The sequence below is a fragment of the Opisthocomus hoazin genome, chromosome 1 (assembly GCF_030867145.1).
Source record: "Opisthocomus hoazin isolate bOpiHoa1 chromosome 1, bOpiHoa1.hap1, whole genome shotgun sequence".
NCBI lineage: Eukaryota > Metazoa > Chordata > Aves > Opisthocomiformes > Opisthocomidae > Opisthocomus > Opisthocomus hoazin.
Genome location: NC_134414.1, coordinates 118,927,684 through 118,945,841, shown reverse-complemented (window position 1 = coordinate 118,945,841; position 18,158 = coordinate 118,927,684).

The window sequence follows — 18,158 nt, the reverse complement described above, 5'->3', positions numbered from 1 at the left end:
AAGAGCTGGTCTTTAGCTAGATATTGAATATAAAGAACTGGTCTTTAGCTAGGTAATATATCAATAAAAACAAATCTATTTTCTTGGTAGCTTAATTATATTCAATTAAAAAGAAGGTAATGACAAAAAAGCATAGCTTTAGGCTCACTTTAATCAATACACAAAGAGAAAGAGAATTTTGTCAGGCTCCCATCCTTTTCTGGGGCCAGTCAACCAGTGCCCTATTTGATTCTTTTTCTCATTTAACTGGCCAAAAAATCAGTCTAAGGGCTGGTGAGACTACCTTTCTCTACTACTGACTAACCTGCCAAAAAGGAAGCCATGTCATATCATATCAATATGTCAGTAACAATTTCTTTATGGAAACACAGATTTCCAATCCCATAAAATTACCCCAGGAGAGTTCACTGACCAGATGTCACTCTGCTTCAAGAGTTGCCACAAATGTGATAGAACAGTCCTTAATCCAAAGTATTTCATCAATTTGAAAATCACTATTGATTTATTGGATTTCTCTTTCTGTAATAAAGAAATTTGTCATAAAAACATTTATACTGTCTAGACAACTAGTTTATTGCTATGTTAGGATATGTGTCTTTTATGACCACGAAGAGCTGCTTTGTGAGGCTTTTTTTGCAAAACTCTTTTTTTTTTTTTTTGCATTGTGAATGCAGGCAAACAGATACAGGCACAGACATGCAATAATTATGTAGCGTTTCATCCTGCTATTGATCTGTGCTCAAAACTCCCATTGATATGCAGGATCAGGCACATCTTTGCCAGATGGGATTTTTCCAGACTAGCCCCTTGAAATTTCACAGTGCTTTGTAATGGTAACACTCCCCACCTTAATCAAAAAAGTAACAGTGAAATTTCATTGTAAGCTCAGATTTGTTGATCAAAATCTCAACAGGACAGTCCAGGAGAGAATGATGTAAGATTCCTGTGTACCATCATACACACTACCCTCTCCCCATCCTAACACAGCTAGAAGGATTGCAGAGCAGTGTCTGCCTACATGACATTGGACTCACTCAGGAAAACAAAGGAATATTTCATTTTCATGCCTATTTACTTTGTCGGCCTGTCAGCCTGTCAAACAGCAACCATTTGTGACTATAAGGAAAACCAGTCCCCTGATCAAAGCACTGAAATACAGTGAGAGAGAGGTAGTAACATCAAAATGATGGTTATGAAGGTCCCCATAATCTAACATGAACCACCTGTGAATTTTCTGGATTGAAATGAGAGTAAGAATAGTTCAGCAGGTGCCTTTAGGCTGAGAGACCAGCACAGCTGAAAAAAATAATTGGTCCCTTTGCGTTCACATGACTCCAATCTTTTTAAGCAGTGCTGTCTTTTTGAGCAGGCTCCACTACAGGTATGAGGATTGGTCTTTTTATAGGTTGTTATGGTATCAGTCTGTTGTGGTGACTGCATTCCTGTGTTGCCCTCGATGTTATTTTCTATGACATCCCAAAGCTGCCAGGAAATAAGAGCATTTTCACCTTTCCATATGCTTCTGCTGTGTCCAGAACACACTTTGTGCTGAAACACAAGACGTTGCTTCCCATACCAATGTACCAAATTGTGGTTCCTGGTGTATTGATATTTTTTTGTACTAACACTGGGTGAAGTATTCTGTAACTCAAATTATCCCAGTGCTGTTTACATTTCCTTCTGTAGCCTTTCTCCTGTCCTTTTCAAAGTGATACCATTTCCAGATTCCCTCTTAGAATACTTCCTCACTACCCACGATGGCAATGAAAAACCCAATAACTTACCTCAGTACATTATAATTAGCTGAAACATAAACAGCGTACTGTCTATAACAAAGGAAAATGTACACCCCACTGATGTTCCCTAGCCTGGTAAAGAGAGAAAGAGTCCCTCCAGGGTGCAGTTCCCTACCATATGATCGCTTTCGACTGCAATGCAGTTGTTTACATCGTCTGCACAGTACCCTGCATGAAAACTGCAGACTCTGAATTCCTCCTGTGCGCTGTTCTGCCCCAAGGGAACAGCCAGGCCACGGGAAAACCAAACAAGTGATGACAATCCCAAGGCCAGGATCACCTTCTGCTAAGCAGGACGAATGACTTGCACTTCTGAGCCTGTGTTTCTGGCGACTTGAGTGAATCAATTCCTCCATCACTGACTAAGGGCCCAGCATGATAATGGCTTTTAATCTACCAATGGCCTATGTGGCAGTACTGCATTAATGCAACAAGTTCATCAGAGAGTGATTTCTCTGTCCATCTATTTAATAACAATTAAAAAAAAATACCATCTATTTATTAATAATTCCCCAGCAGAGGATCCAAGAGTTCATCTGCTTGACTACATACCTACCACTCTTGGCATACCCAAAGATATATAGGGTCTGTGCAACAGAGGAGCACAAATAAAGCAGGTACTCAGGTTGGAGGACACATGAGTATATTAAAAACATACAGTTCAATGAAGACTCAGAAGCATGAATTTGGAAATAGCACATCATACATCACCACAGAATTAGCTATGTAACGCCGAGACTCAGGTTACCTCATAAGAAACTGTCCTGTATATGCAGCTTTGAGGATGGTTGAGGTTTCTCTGCCATCTCTGCTTGGACACAAAGTCCTCCTTCTGCAGAGTAAAACAAATATTCAGCACTAGTACAGTGTTTTGAGTCCTATTATTCAGCATTTTTCTCGGCCATAACCAAATGCTCTTAAGCTTAGAGGACTGAGCACAACACCATTGACATCAGCAGAATGAGAACCATTCACAGCCACTAACTGATGCTTGATTCAACAAATAAACTGGAATTGGCTGATAGATACTATTATGCCACTTTATACCTTACTCCATATTGTTATGTTTATTGCTGGAAGCAATAAACAATTCTTAACTGATTTCTTTTATTAATAGCATGTGTAAGCCCAACAATAACATTTCTCCTATAAAGTACAACCTGACTAATGCTTTTTCCCAGACAAAATAAACAAAACAAAGCAAACTCTTGCACACATTGGTGACCAACGGTAAGTGTCAGTCTAAAAAGCACAATGTATGGAGAACAAACAAACACTGAGGGATCTTTTTTTCTGAGCCAAACAGCCTGGTAAGGTAACATTGGGCTCTTTTTCCATAATTCTCTAAACTGCGATCTTAGACTCTTCTGGTATCACCCTACCTGGTTTCTAATTTTCAGTTGCACACAGTCAGGAATATTGTCCTGTTTTTTCCTTTTTCCTTCAGAATTGGAAGCTGGTGTTGCAGAAAGCCCTAGGATCACTGTTTTTCAGAGACTGAATTGTCTGCCATATTTAAAAAAGTGCTCATTCTTAAGCCAAGATTAAGGTCTCAGGCAGGGCAGGATTCAGAGGATTCAGTGGCTGCATATCACCCTGGGCTGGTTTTGTGCTGCTGATAAGATTTTAGTTGCCATGAAGACAGCAGGTTTTTCTAGTCAGAACATACAATTACAAAAAGAGGAAAGAGATTTGGGGATGTTGAACTTCTTAAGTTGGATTGCTAGGTTAAAAATAAAATTGACTTGGTTACACCCATATGAAATGATGCATAGTGTATTTATAATGTAAAAATATTTATTATTAATAATGCTTTTAAGGTTCATTTTTACAAATCTCAAAAAAGTTCAGCCAGTTTTCTTTAAAAAAACTATAATCCTAACAGCTATTTCCTCTCATCTTACTGAATACCTTTTAAACCAGCACAGATCATGTCTGCACTCAACAGTGACATGGAAACTGAGGTTAAAAGCTCTGGAGTTAGCAAATGGTGCTGAAACTCATACGACTGGAGAGTGCTCCCAAACTCAAACTACGACATCGAAATTGCATGCTGCTCTATTAACAGCCCCAGGTCATTGCCAGCTGTGGCTCTGCTCCAAGGTGTAAACCTCACATGCAAGGCAAACAACACTCCAAAGACTTTGCAACTCTGAGAGGTCACCTGATCAGCACAGTAACTTAGAAATACATTGCAGCATTTTAGAAACAAGATTGTGCATCTTTTCCTCAATCCTGTGTTTTACTGATCCACTGCTGGCAATGGAATGACAAATGAATGCCAAAATAATCAAGGGGTCATCCTAACATTCTTGATGTAGTATTACTGTTTCCTGTTACTCTTCTCTGAGCAAATACAGGGGCAAAGGTAGGGGGCTTGCTTGCCCTGGCTTTCTTCGCCAAACTTGCTGTCCAATACAGCCTTAATACAAGAGAGATTGCTTGCAAAGCACGCCACAGCTCTACTGGCCAAGTACAGTTACGCTAGAAGAATAGACCAGCACATACAAAACTGCAGGCTGAAAAAGGGCCAGGCTGACTTTGCTGATGAGCTGTCCTGTACGCTCCTCAGCCACGAGCTGCAATTACAGGCCTGTAGTCTAAATTCCAGCACGTACCAACATTATCTTTGTTGCATACAAATAATTAAATTTATTTTTTTGTGTATGCTTTTTTTCACTCTACTTGCAAGTTACCCTCAGCCTATGTTGCTATGTGAGTTTCTGGACAACTGCAAGGCACAGGCCTTTGTGACGCCAAGCACTGGAGAAGTTTAGAGCCTCCATGGGAGAGATCAATCAAGGTGCAGTACCAGAAAGCAGCTTCTGCCTACACGAGGCTCAAGACCACTGCTCCCTCATTTTTGAACTTCAAAAGATCCTGTTTGTTGCCATCCCAGCATCTTTTTATAGCAGAGCGTTGACTGTAACTCCACCTAAATCCAAGCTGCTTCAGGAAAAAGTACCAACAGCAACAAAAGCCATAGGAAAGGACTTTGCACTGGAAGCAGAGGCAGGCCAATGAATGGCTTCTCGGAAAGCAGATATTGAAGTAGTGTGCTGTGGTTATCAATACACTTAAGGGTAAGTATAGCAAGACAGAAGAACTAATTTGAAATCAACAGATCTCTATAAAAAAGGGGGAAAAGTAAGAGTTCTAGTGAGGAAGTTCTATATCTCGGTATCACTGTAATAAATTCTACTACAACATACAAAAAGAAATACCAGGATGCAATTTGTACTTGGAATGTAAGCATATAGTTTTGTGAAATATTCACTGCACTAAAATGAATAGGAAACACCTAGATCCTTATTTCATACTGTGTGCATGAAATAGCTTTTACTTTGCAATGACCAAATGTGCTTGTGAATGTTGCAGCATTCATGGCAGATTCTTTCTTCACTACGGTATTAACCTTATGTTTTTATCCCATATTTGCAAAATGCCATACAGTTTGTTATCACTATTTCATGTACTCTTACAAATTTGGTTAAAATCTAGAAGAAGATGGCAAACATCAAAAAAATAAATAGGACTGAGCAGGTAGCAAATGAGGGAATCTGAAGGAGTACAGAAACCAGGATACCAGTAAACTGGGTTTCACATTATTTCTCTTGCCTTATATGATGATAAGGTGACTCACTGACCCAAAAGATGGAAAAATATCATAGGTTGATGAAAACAGGCATTAATTAAGGAGTATCTACCTCTCCCCACATTATTTATGTATTATTTATTTTAGGAAGGGGACAAAAAATGTGTTTCCTTGTCATATGTCACATCTTTCCAAATAATATTGATTGCAACCTTTTCATCAGTATTTGTAGCTTTTTTTGTCAGCTTCAGCCTTTACTTCTCTTGCAGCCTACCTTCTGTTACTATCCCACTGCAGCTTCTAAAGTTTTACAAATCCTTGTATGTTCTGGTCCTTGAATATTGTTATGCTTCTGTTGCCACATTCCTTCCATCCAATATATACAGGTGCAGTGCTGTTCATCCTCATGTACCATTGCAGCACCTCTGAAAATCATATGAAATGTTAGGGGAAAAAATTTGATTAAGAATTAGAGAAAATTTGCTTTTTATCCAGCATAGTTTAGCTAGTGGGTGATTAAAGTATATAAGGTATTGTTAGCTGTGTGAGTAAATGTTTATCCTACTGTTTCATATGTGTGTTTTCATCCTGTTCTAATTTCCAAATTACAAAGCAGAATACTTCTGCTGCTGGTCATTAATGATTTACATGTTATTAAGTGAAACACTGAAGCCTCATTCATTAGGTCACATAGGTGTAACTTCATCGGCCAGTTTGTCTGCATAAATTACCTATATGTTTTGACATTATTGCATATTTTGCCTTCATACCCACAGCTGAATGAAAGGCATGAAAGGGCCCCAATGACTCCCTGCTCCGGAGCATACAAGCAGATTGAGAAGTGTATCATCTGCACGTGTTACTGCAGCAGCCTTCCCTTTGTTGTCAAACTCGACTCGGATTCATTCCAAAATATCGAAGTCCAAACCTAATTTCTGGCAGGACCTGGAGGATCGAATATGTCTCCTTGGCATTCATTTGCTGCGAGAAAGCCTCAGAAGGACAATGAATGACAGCCAACCTGATTATCAGTTTCAGTGAGTGAAGGTCAGGAAGTGTAACATCTGCCTCGCTGGTGCTTGCCTACATATTCATGCGCAACTTTCCGCTCATCCAGAGGTCACAAAAATTCGCAGAATGAACAAGATCCCACTGGAATCCTCTGCTTCCATAGACATTCAGACAGATAATTTTTTCACTTGTTAAGTAAGACTCTTTTTTTTTTCAATTTGACTGACTGAAGGAGCTACATAGGTCAAAATTGATTTTTTTTTTTTAATTGCATGATGTAAGGATAAGGAGGAGGAGGATGGCAAAATATTTTTTCTGCCTTTTACAGCACTTGCTGATTCACTGAGACAAGAAAAATTACTATCATTTCCATAGTCCCTTTCCTATGAAAAAAAAAACCAAACAAAAAAAGCTGCCTCAGGCATTTTGGATCATCATGTCATATAAAATAACATAGCTCTGTCATGGATTAACACTGAAAACCTGTCCTTCTATACTTATAAAAAACAAAACTTCAAAATGCCAGTTATAAGCCCTGTGATTGAATATGTAATTTCTACAACAAATCTCAAATGCTGTTGAAAGTCCACTACTTCCTATGCCATGATCTAGCAGAACAATGTAGTCTCACCATGAAGGACTTAAAAAAAAATGGTTTTGTAATGCAATTTTTAAAGTTTAACCGCATATTGCACTACTGAAATGAGTCTGCCCCCAAATTTTAAAACTTGAAAAGATAATTTTGAGTTTAGAGAGACCAAATACAAAGGAGTTTCAGAACACATGTTACAAAGGTCAGACTCTTTGGAAATCTGGAAACATGGGACACAGTAGGCATGAAATAAATTATAACAAAACAAAACAGTGACAAAACTGGGTATTTTTTCAGCTGACACTCATTAGATTTATGTTTTAATTATTTTGGTTTCAAAAACTCTTTTAATAGTTTGGGACAACATTTCTGAAGTTTGCTGAAGAATATTCCCTTTAATAAACTACGTGGAAGTCATTCAGTGCATCTGCACATTTAACACACCTCAAGTAAATTAGTTTTCGTGATTCAACAGCCTGGACATGGATTTCCATACAGCGGGCAGTGGAGCCCAAGTGGCCGAGTTAGTGCTGCTCTGTATTGAGTACTTTTTCCACCATGTTGCTGGAAGGTGGCTGCATATTTTAACAGCCTCCTCAGCACCCCAACAGTGTCAAGCAACCCTTCAACACCACGAAATACAACCGTTGTTAAAAACAGGAAAGACTACAGACTTCTTATTATACATAGTTTTTCTAATAGCCTTTCTCTTTCTTGAGTTATCTCCATGTTCTCATTCCATTTCATGCTTTTCCAGTATTACTACAAAACAGCACAATTAGGGGAAAATTCTACTCACCACCACAGGAGATAAAGTGCTTTAGGCTCATCACGGAGACTCTAAAAGAGATACGAAAAAAATCGTATATTTGTTAACCAAAACTAAGCACCTAACAGCTAGAAAATTTTCAAATTTGACATAGATGCATTCCTGTTTTTTCACTAAGTGCAGTTAGATTATCGTAAAAACAGACTGTGAAAGGCATAAACAAAGGAAGACATTAGTAGTTGTATAAGGTAACTCCAGCAGATTGGTTGGAAAAATGAGTTTCATAGAGATGGGTGTAACGTAATTCAAGATCTGCCCGAAGCAACAATAAAAAAAGATAAATTTCCTTTCTCAGCCAAATTTTATATTCTTACAAGAAGTTGATAGTTTCTATCAATGCATTATATTAGTTAAATGCAACAGAACCAAGAGACATCAAGATGAGACACAGGGATAAGGTCACATCTCCATTTGCTGTAGACAGAGAACAAAAAGCACAGCAAGAGACATGCTTTCCATACAGTCAGAGTGTGCAAAGCAGAATACTTCTTCCTTACTTATCTAATGTAATTTCACACATACACCATACAGCTTGTGAGTGCTCTGAAAACTGAAGGATGAATTTATTTTATTAAACAGGGGTAACTTTCAACTCACAAGGTCCTTAATGCACTCCACAAAATTTCATGAAAATTTTAATTCCAAGGAAAGATATTTTTGTTCTTCATTTACAGTAAATTACATGAATGGCATATTCCTTTAATCTTTATCCTCCAAATAAAATAATGAACAACCTTAATGAATTAGTAAATACTAAGTGTTTGTTATTAATGATCATTCTCTTGGCATTGTCCTGGATTATATCAAGTGTTTATTAGAGCAAAAAATAATCAAAGTCATGATTAATAGTTGTGTTTATTATAGTAAATTCTAATTAGTCTATAGAAAGCATGCTTCACTGTTGTAACTACTTATATAAATACAGCATAATAGAAAGACATATAACATAAATAAACCGAAGAATGCAATTGCAGGAGCCATCCTGGCTCCGCAATATTTCAAAAATGTTCTATTTAACAAGGATTACTCAGCTGGAAAAGCAACAAAGGAGAAAAGGCAACTACATGAGAGGAGGAGAGAGGAGGGAGGAGAGAAAAATGTTTCAAAGTAGAGCTGAAGAACAAAATTGGGTGAAAGACAGGAAGGAGAAACAGCTGCAAGAAGCAGAAAAAATTTACACAACAGAAGAAAGTGCCCAAAACCTGTTGATTACTCTGTCTTCTAGTTGACAACTACATCCGTATAGCTGATTAACTACCCTTCTGTCTGATGACTTCTCCTTGTTCCTGTCCCAAATGTTGTGGGGTTTGGGGGCTGGAAGTGAGTTTTCATAGAAAGGCTACATGAGATTTAAGCATGCTGGAGGGAAGATCTTACATGTGGCCCGTTTCGTCACCCATTTCCAATACAGGAAAAATACAGCTTTGGCTTGATACCGCTTCACCCACTTCCAATACAGGAAAAATGCAGCTTTGGCTTGATTCCCCTTCACCCACTTTGTTGTGTGCAGAAGCACCTTCTGGCATAGGTTGACCGCTGACTGGCTAGAGCCCGAAGACAGTCTTCAGCTTAACTACAGGCACAGATAGCATGGCTGGTCAGAGAGCCAGCAGAACATTTTTTACTGGAAAATTAATTATACAGAAAATGGTTTCTCCAACAACTTTTACAGTGAAAAAATTGCTTTCTACAAGCCTCTTAAAAGATAATAATTTTATATCAGTGATAATCCTTTAGAAAAAAGACATTTTATCTGTTTTCATATAAATCTTCATTTTTCTTTATTGTTGAAAAAGTGTAACTTCTGAGTAACATCAGTGAAGGCATGGAAGATGTGCTCTTGAGCAATGGCCCATTGAAAAATGAAAAAGTAGATGAGCTCACTACTCTGTTAAATAAGAAATCACTCTCTTACTGCCGGAGAGAAATCGAACAGTCATAGTCATTTGCCAACTTTCAAAAAGCAGCTCACTTCCATTATTTAAAATTAGATTACTAAGCGTTTCTTTCCAGAATTGTAACTTCTGGGACCAATCTCTATACACACCATCTTCAAGACTTCGTGTAACAGCTATTTTTCCTTTAAAACAACCAAATTAACAATATGTATTTTGTTGCCCATTTCTAGGACTGGAAACCTTATCTCATAATCATTTTATAAATATTTTTATATACTTCTCTTTATACTCCAGCCACTATTTTTTGTCAATGAAATGCATGGGGGGTGTAGGCCCCAGCCTGGCATAAGCAGTCAGGTAGGAAAACTTCTTGCTCTCTCAAGGCTTTTGGGCCAGTATATCTGTCAGCATGATATTTGCCAAGCAAAATCCTGAGTCGTATTTGAGCACAATTTTTGTTCTAATCCACAAGACCCTCACTCATATACTTAACCTTAAACATTTCAGAGGAGCTGGGCAGGTTGCTGGCAGTACACGCTTACTTGCTGACTCATGACCAGTGTAGGAGATGGCGTGGGAATGTAGCCACATATCAGATGAATACATGGTGTATACTCTTAGGAAACGGTTTCGTTTTAAGGTTTATTTTAGTGAGTAACATTTTCAGAAACGTAATCTGATCTTAGTCTTAATGTGTGGCACAAAATACACCTTTTACTTTAAGCCAAATAATATGTAAGGAAAAATGACTCTAAGCTAAGCATTCTGTTAAATCTAAAAGTCTTCAGTAGAGTCATTTATATGCAGTGCATGAGGTCAAACAATTTACTTTTTTATGGTTAATTACAACTTTTGAAGGAAACTAAAAGGCCTTCATATTGTGTGTCTGCTAATAATTACCAGTAATGTGATTAAATTCATGTTTAATGCTTATCTAAATTAGCTCATTATCTTGTATGGATGTTTGAAAACCTCTAAAGACTGAAAAATATTCAGCTTTCATTATAGTCCTGATACTGATCTCACAGACTGTGGCTACCATATTCATTACTCTCTGTATACATAGTGCTGTATGGAATATCACTTGTTTCAAACCAGTTATTATGCAAATCCCAAGATCTTCTTGCTTGCCACTCCCCAGTGACAAGGAAATCTTGTTTGGCTTAAATAATCATTTGGGAGCCATTTACACTGTGAATGAATATTACAGATTTTGTATAGTAAGGAACTATATTTTCTTTCATCAGAGTGTAACAGGAAATAGCAAACATCAATCAGAAGAGCAATTTGTTTCCCTACAACTAAATTCTGGTGCCTCGATACTTTTTTCTGGTGTATACATTACTAGATGAAAATAACAGACTGGTCTCAGTTAGTCTTGTTTATGCTGCCTATTTTTCTTATACTGAGAAGCTTCTTATCACAGGCTGATTTCAGTAACATTAATCAGAGAGGTAAGTGCATCTGATAAGAACTACAATAACCTGGTTGCTATTCTTTCCCCCTAAAGAGAGTGTAAGAAAAAATGTAAAAGAGAAATATTTTCTGAATCATTAGGTATAAAAAAAATGATAAAACTTATATCTTGTAAAACCATAGCAGACTCATAATTACATATCAATATATTATAATTTTTTTTACAAAGATGTGCAATTATATACTTATATAACTTTAAAAGTATTAGAGATATACAAAATGTATTGATTTTCTTTTCTGTATTTGTTTTAATGCAACAATATTTTTTCTTATTCTGCATGGCTGAAAAAATATCTGAAATTTTTTTTCAGCTTTCATGGGATCAAAGTTTAATCTGTATATGAAATCCAGGTTTTAGACCAAAAATTCTTTACAGTTTCTTCAGACCCATTGTTTAAAGCATAGCTTTATGGTCATACATTATTTGTCAACATGTTATAATAGTCCTCTTTTAAAAAAATAAATTTTATATCAAGCATTTTGTAACTCCATTTCATGGAATACTGAGTACTGTATTGAAATAAGAAAATAAAACCAAACCAAACTTCATGGCATCCATTAAAATCACAAATTAAGATATAATTAAGTAGATTCCTGCTGGCAAAGCATTACGACAAATTAATAGAGGAAAGCTTTTTGCTCTAACTTCTCCATAATCAGAAGAACATTAACTGTATTAATAGTGCCACATTAAAATATCTAGCTGTAAAAAATTTTCATCATTCAGAACTGCTGACACATGGGTTTGTTATTAGATAAGCCTCCAAACTTTTAGATGCATGTTGTATTTGCTCATTCTCCTCCCTAGCTATTTCTAAGAAATACTCATTTCATGAACAAATTTAGTAACCAGTTATTAAATCCTTATTGAAGTGAAGAGTAGTTAAATCTCTTCCTCTTTACTACCACTGATTCCCACATTTTCAACAATTTTTCCTCAGAATAGATGTTGTAGGTTGCATTTTGTTTAATAGCCTGAATCATTTCAGAGCCAAAATGCAAGACCAAAAGAAGCCTGTAGTTAAGCAAAACAGATTCTGTTGTTTAGTAACCATTAGCCCTTCAGTCATTACAATTAAAACATGATCCATATAACCACAAAAAAAACCAAAAACAAAAAAACCAAATATTAATCCTCCATCTGATGGAGGCAATTTATCTTCAGTATCTGTAAATTTCAAAGCCAGGATCATTCCACATCTATGATAAACTATCTATGATAAACTGTCAAAACGAAGGCTTCCTATCCTTGCTGTGTAGGTCACTAGCACTTGAGGTAATTGAGAATGCCTCACCGCTGGCAATTAGGAGCAGTCTCTTACGCTTCTTTGAAACACTTCAATTTAGATGCAGTGGTTGCTTCAAGAATTAGTGGAATTCACATCAGTATCTTCTTATTCCCTCCCTTCAACATAAAATTTTAATAAAATGGAAAGACTGGAATCTTGTGGTTCTTCCCTGGAAAGGATAATTTCTGTTTTCCTCATTAAAACATTCTCAGGCATTATGGCATTTGTGGGACCCAAAGCTTTCCCTGAGGACAAGAGTCCATATGTATTTTATTTCCAGGTTCAATTTTCATTGCAAACAGCTAGGTTATGTCCTCTTTTTGCTATCTGTACAATGTAATCATTCATATATTAGAAATAGTGTATATACGTTATCCTTCAAGTAAATTATTCCAAGTCATTCCATTTGTGTGGTTAAGTAGCCAGGAAAACACATAACTAAAAGTAATGTATTCTACACAGGATGTAAAGTATATTGCTCTGACTCAAGCTTGCATTTGTATTTGGATGGACTCAGGATAGTTTGGGTTGGAAGGGACCTTTAAAGGTTGCCTAGTCCAACCCCCATGCAATGAGTAGGGACATCTACCACTAGATCAGGTTGCTCAGAGCCTCATCTAACCTGACCTCAAGCGTTTCCAGGGATGTGGCATCTACCAGCTCTCTGGGCAACTTGTTTGAGTGTTTCACCACGCTCATTGTAAAGAATTTCTTCCTTATATCCAGTCTAAATCTACCCTCTTTTAGTTTAAAACTTTTCCCCCTTGCCCTGTTGCAACAGGTCCTGCTGAAAAGATTGTCCCCATCTTTCTGATAAGCCCTCTTTATATATTGGAAGACCACAATAAGGTCTCCCTGGAGCCTGCTCTTCTCCAGGCTGAACAGCCCCAGTTCTCTCGGCCTTTCCTCAGAGGAGAGGTATTCCATCCCTTGGATCATATTTGTGGCCCCCTCTGGACCTGCTCCAACAGCTCCATGTCTTTCTTGTGTTGAGGGCTCCAGAGCAGAATGCAGGACTCCAGGTGGGGTCTCACCGGAGCAGAGTAAAGGGGCAGAATCCCCTCCCTCCACCTGCTGGCCATAATTCTGTTGATGCAGCCAGGATATGGTTGGAAATGGAAAAAGAGCTGTCTTTCACCCCTGTATTTGTCAGCTTTCATAATGGTAAATGAAAGCATTACAACCCTACAATCTAATCTCCACCTGGAATCTTTCTGTCTGCCATCAGGATGCTAGAGACCCCTCGCACTGCAGGGGTCTGGCAGCTCCCCAGTGCTGTTACCTTCTCTGGCTCAGCAGACGATGGACCGGAGGCTCCTACTATCTCTCTCCTTCCACCCTGTCTTTGGGGTAAGGAGGCCAGCCACTGCCATTGCTTGGCCAGCCCCTGCTTGTGCATGCACACCTAAACACGCCATGGCAGTGAGGCTGTGCAGGGATCCAGATTACCAGTTTATCCAGGCACAGGGGGTGAGGTCTCTGGAAATGAGAGACCCGTCTCCCTTCTTGCCTGGCTTTCAATCCAGCCTCAAATCCCATTTCTCACTCTGCATCTTCCTATCAGATTTTGGAGCCAGGGAATCTGGTACCAAAGTAAGCATGATCCCACGTACAGCTTTTCTGTTAGAAAAGACTCACAAAGTATTTTGCACATTGAAGAAAAATCTCAACTGCGGCCAGATACCCAGTTTTTCATTAATCTACCATAGCGCTTTTCAGTAAGTATTGTTTGGCTTCTCCTTGGCTGGTATACATAGTACCATGGTGCCTAGGAGACTTTTCCTTGGTCTACATGAGGGGAGGAAGTTGACCTTTACATATATTGGGAAGCCTACACAGAATAAGTGTGTCACACTCTGTGATGCACAAGAGATGCTCAATCTCTGTTGTGAAATACTGGGGAAATGCATGGAGACACAGGTTAATGTTATAATACAGAAAATCAAAATATTTCCATTCATTTTAGAAAGCTGACACCAAAATAAATTGGATTTGTATTTATTTGAAATGCTTATGCTTTTTTTTCCCTAATAATAATATAAAGGAAATATTATGAATACAATTTCAAGAAATCCTTAGATTGTGTGAGAAATGTGAATCTTCATTTGTTGTCCTCTCTCAAAAAGACAAAACATATTTCTAAAAACTAATTTCTAGATAGATTATACTTTCACTGTTGAAAAGCCTTTGTGATTTTTCCCTTACACATAAACACTTCTTCCAAAAAGATCTTCGTAAAGTTTTCTGAAAAAGTATTCATTTTATACACTGCTAATACAAAATTGACTAGTTTGACTTATTTCCATATTTATAAAAATACTACGATTGCCAAAACAGGATTGTAAGGAGATGTGTTTTAGAGGCTGACTCCTCTAGTTAGTTTTCAATTCTATCAGCGTTCATGTAAGGACCACTTGTACTGAACTGCCAGAGAACACATCAAAGAACATTTCCTGCTGTTACCAGCAAGAATATCTATCTTACAACCATACTGGAGCCTGGAGTTTATCTATTTAATGGAATAGCGTGTTTTCACTTCTAAAGCTTGATCACCCACTATACACTTTTACTGCAAAATGAGACCTTAGGCTCTTCTTTCACTAATGAATATGCAGTGATTCACAGAAATCATTTTTCTTCTAACCATGTACAGTAAGTACATACTTGTTAATAGCAAAGAAAGGTTGAAATTACTTTTAAATATGACTGAAAGTAACTTTTTCCTCTGGGATTTTTTTTTAATCTGTCAGAACAAAAATATGTTCAACTTTAAGATGTTACTTATTTTATTCAGGAAGTAAATATATATTTTATGCAATTAAGCAGATTGGGGGGGAACATGACTTTTTATCCAAATTACAAGCAAGTAGATGCCAAGAAAAGGGTTGAATCATATAGTACAGAATAGATAGAACATTTAAACATATAAGAACTACTTAATTTTGGACCATTAAACAGGTGTAATATATGCATTTTTCTAAATGTCATATGAAAGTTAAGGAAAATATTTATGCCTTATGTAAAAAGGTTTTGGTACAGCTGACAAAATCATCAGGAAAAATGTTTGCTGCTTCAACTGCTCCATTTCTGCAAATATGTTTGTGGAAGAAAACAAGAGAATTCAGAAATGTCACACTATATCTGTGTAGCTAGTGGCTATTTGGCTCTGATCTGGCATGCATTAACAAATCTGAAAGATGTGCAGATATTCATTTGCAATTCAAAATGTCTGCATAACAATATCACTCTATAAGAAATACAATCTAATATAATAAACTATCATTCAATAATGACTTTGATAGTTTAGGAATGTTGATTAATGTAGCCTTCTGTAAAAAAATAAATAAAACTGGGATAATTAATCACTTACAGAAACTGTAAGCGACTGTGTGTGGGTATATCTTCTAGCCCTTCTTTAGCAGTAACAGGAATCCATGTTTTCATTTACTCATCATCAGGGGTGGGACACGTACCAGCAATTCCAGTACCTTAGTACCATTCATTCATGTATCTATATGAATAACATCCTGCACAACAAGTATATCAGTAATAGATGTGCCAAACAAAAGGGAAGCCAGTGTGCCATGGTTACTTTAGGAGTAATCATCTGGTCCGCTTTGACTCTTCGGATCTCACTATTTTGCCAGTATGTGCACAAGTTTTCTTTTTAATTTTCAAAACAAGTAATGGGATCTTCCACTGAGAAAGAGCACCTGCTTCTTTGTATTGTACATTCCAGAATATGCAAAATACACGTATGTATAAATGACTACAAGCAATCTCTGTCTAGCTATGTGTCTGAAATACAGACACAAGTATTTTCTTTTCCTTCTATAGAAGAGAAAGTGCCACAATCTTACTGCGGACTTGATATGTTATTCTGCCACAGAGACGAAACCTGCTGGGATTAATGGGAAATGCATAAGAAAGTTGCCTCAGCCTCCTAGCACTGCTGAGCCTGTCGTCCTAACACTAGTAAATCTGGAGCTGCTACCGTCAGTCCTCCATACTTAGAAGGAAAAAAGGATACACTTTGAATGCTTACATACTGCTGTACGAAACAGAAATAGCAGAAACAAGTAGTACACTCATGCCTGTTGCTTCAAACTTGTGAAGCACTTAGTGTCTTCACAAGTGATACTGTTTTCTGTAACTGAAATATGGCAAATGAAATGAAAAGGAAACAACACAATATTTACTGGGGATGAAGTTGTCTGCATCTCCAAGGCATTTGACAAATTAACATCCTAATACAAGATACACTAACAGCCTCCTTTGCAAAAGTTGCCTTTTCGTAAGTTTTTAGCAAAATGCTCCACAGTCTTTGGGGTGAGAAGAGGGAAAAGTGGTTGTCCATACTTTAAAGTAAACAAACAAAAAAAAGGGATTAGGATGGGAACTATTAGAAGAGAAACAGGATTGGTAGCTGGTGTGAAAAAATGGGAGACAATGCACAAAAGATCCATGGATCTGGTAAATATAGAGAACTGGGGAAAAAAAAGGTAGTAATTGAGAAAGCACAAAATTAGGTTCATGTGTGAAGGACATTCAAACAATATTTGAACAAGGACCTAGGCCAGGAAAGAAGGGGAGAAAAAATGAGTCTGTCAAGACAAGGAGACTAGACACAAAAATCTTGAATAAAGGACTGAGACGAAAAACCTTAGAAGGAAGAGCACAAGCTGAAGAGGGACCTTTTGATTTGCTACTTGGGAACATGGGACCACAGAAAACTTGGTAGTGGAGGAAGACTTGCCTGTGCTGTGAAGCCAATGGGAAAGTGGTGGAAAGAGAAGGTGGCTAGAATAGGCAGAGGCATAATGGGTCTGATTTAGCAAGGATGACAGAAACTTGTGATATTCAAGTGCTTGGAATGAAACCCTCAACTTTCCACACACATCTAAATTGCTACCTCCATGATCAGTTTCTAGTTTGGGTGTGTAATCCAGATGCATCTCAGCCAACCACTGGACAGAAGTGGCATGTGGAAGAAAATTGGTGAGATGGACTTGGACGAAGCCCTAGCATGCACAACGCAGTCGGTCCTAGACAGCAGAGGGACCACGACCACACGATGCACCAAGGATAGAAGCTGTCCTACAGTCCTACCTCAGCTTCTTGGCATGGAGAGTCTAAGTGAATACAGGATCCTGTGCAAAATCAGCATAGAGATTCATTAAAAAAAGTTACATAGAATCGAAGAGGAGCATAAAAATTATGAGTACACTTAACCATTCAATTTCCTATGCAATACATTTTAGGTTTGTTACAAGATTTGAAATGTGCTACTACCAGAACATCTGTTTACAATGCTTCAAAATGATGCTTACTGTAGCATTTGCCTAAAGCTATCAGTAGATATTTATGAAATGCACCGAGTACGTCCAAGTGTACCAGTAACAGTTTGTACACAAAATGGTGAGCTGCTACTATTGTTAGTTACCCTGTTAGATCCAGTAGCAAACATCCATATAATGGCCTTAGTATGTTCCAGCCATGCAGATACTTGTGATATGTCATTTCTTGGTTTTCATTTCCTTTTTGAATCGAATTATGAATCTGAACCCTCTCCACAAAATTTAGTTATATTAACAAAAAAAAAAGAGAAGTAGGAAATCCTAGATCCACAGCTAATCTCATGCCTAATAAAAATACTACATCTCTAAATGATA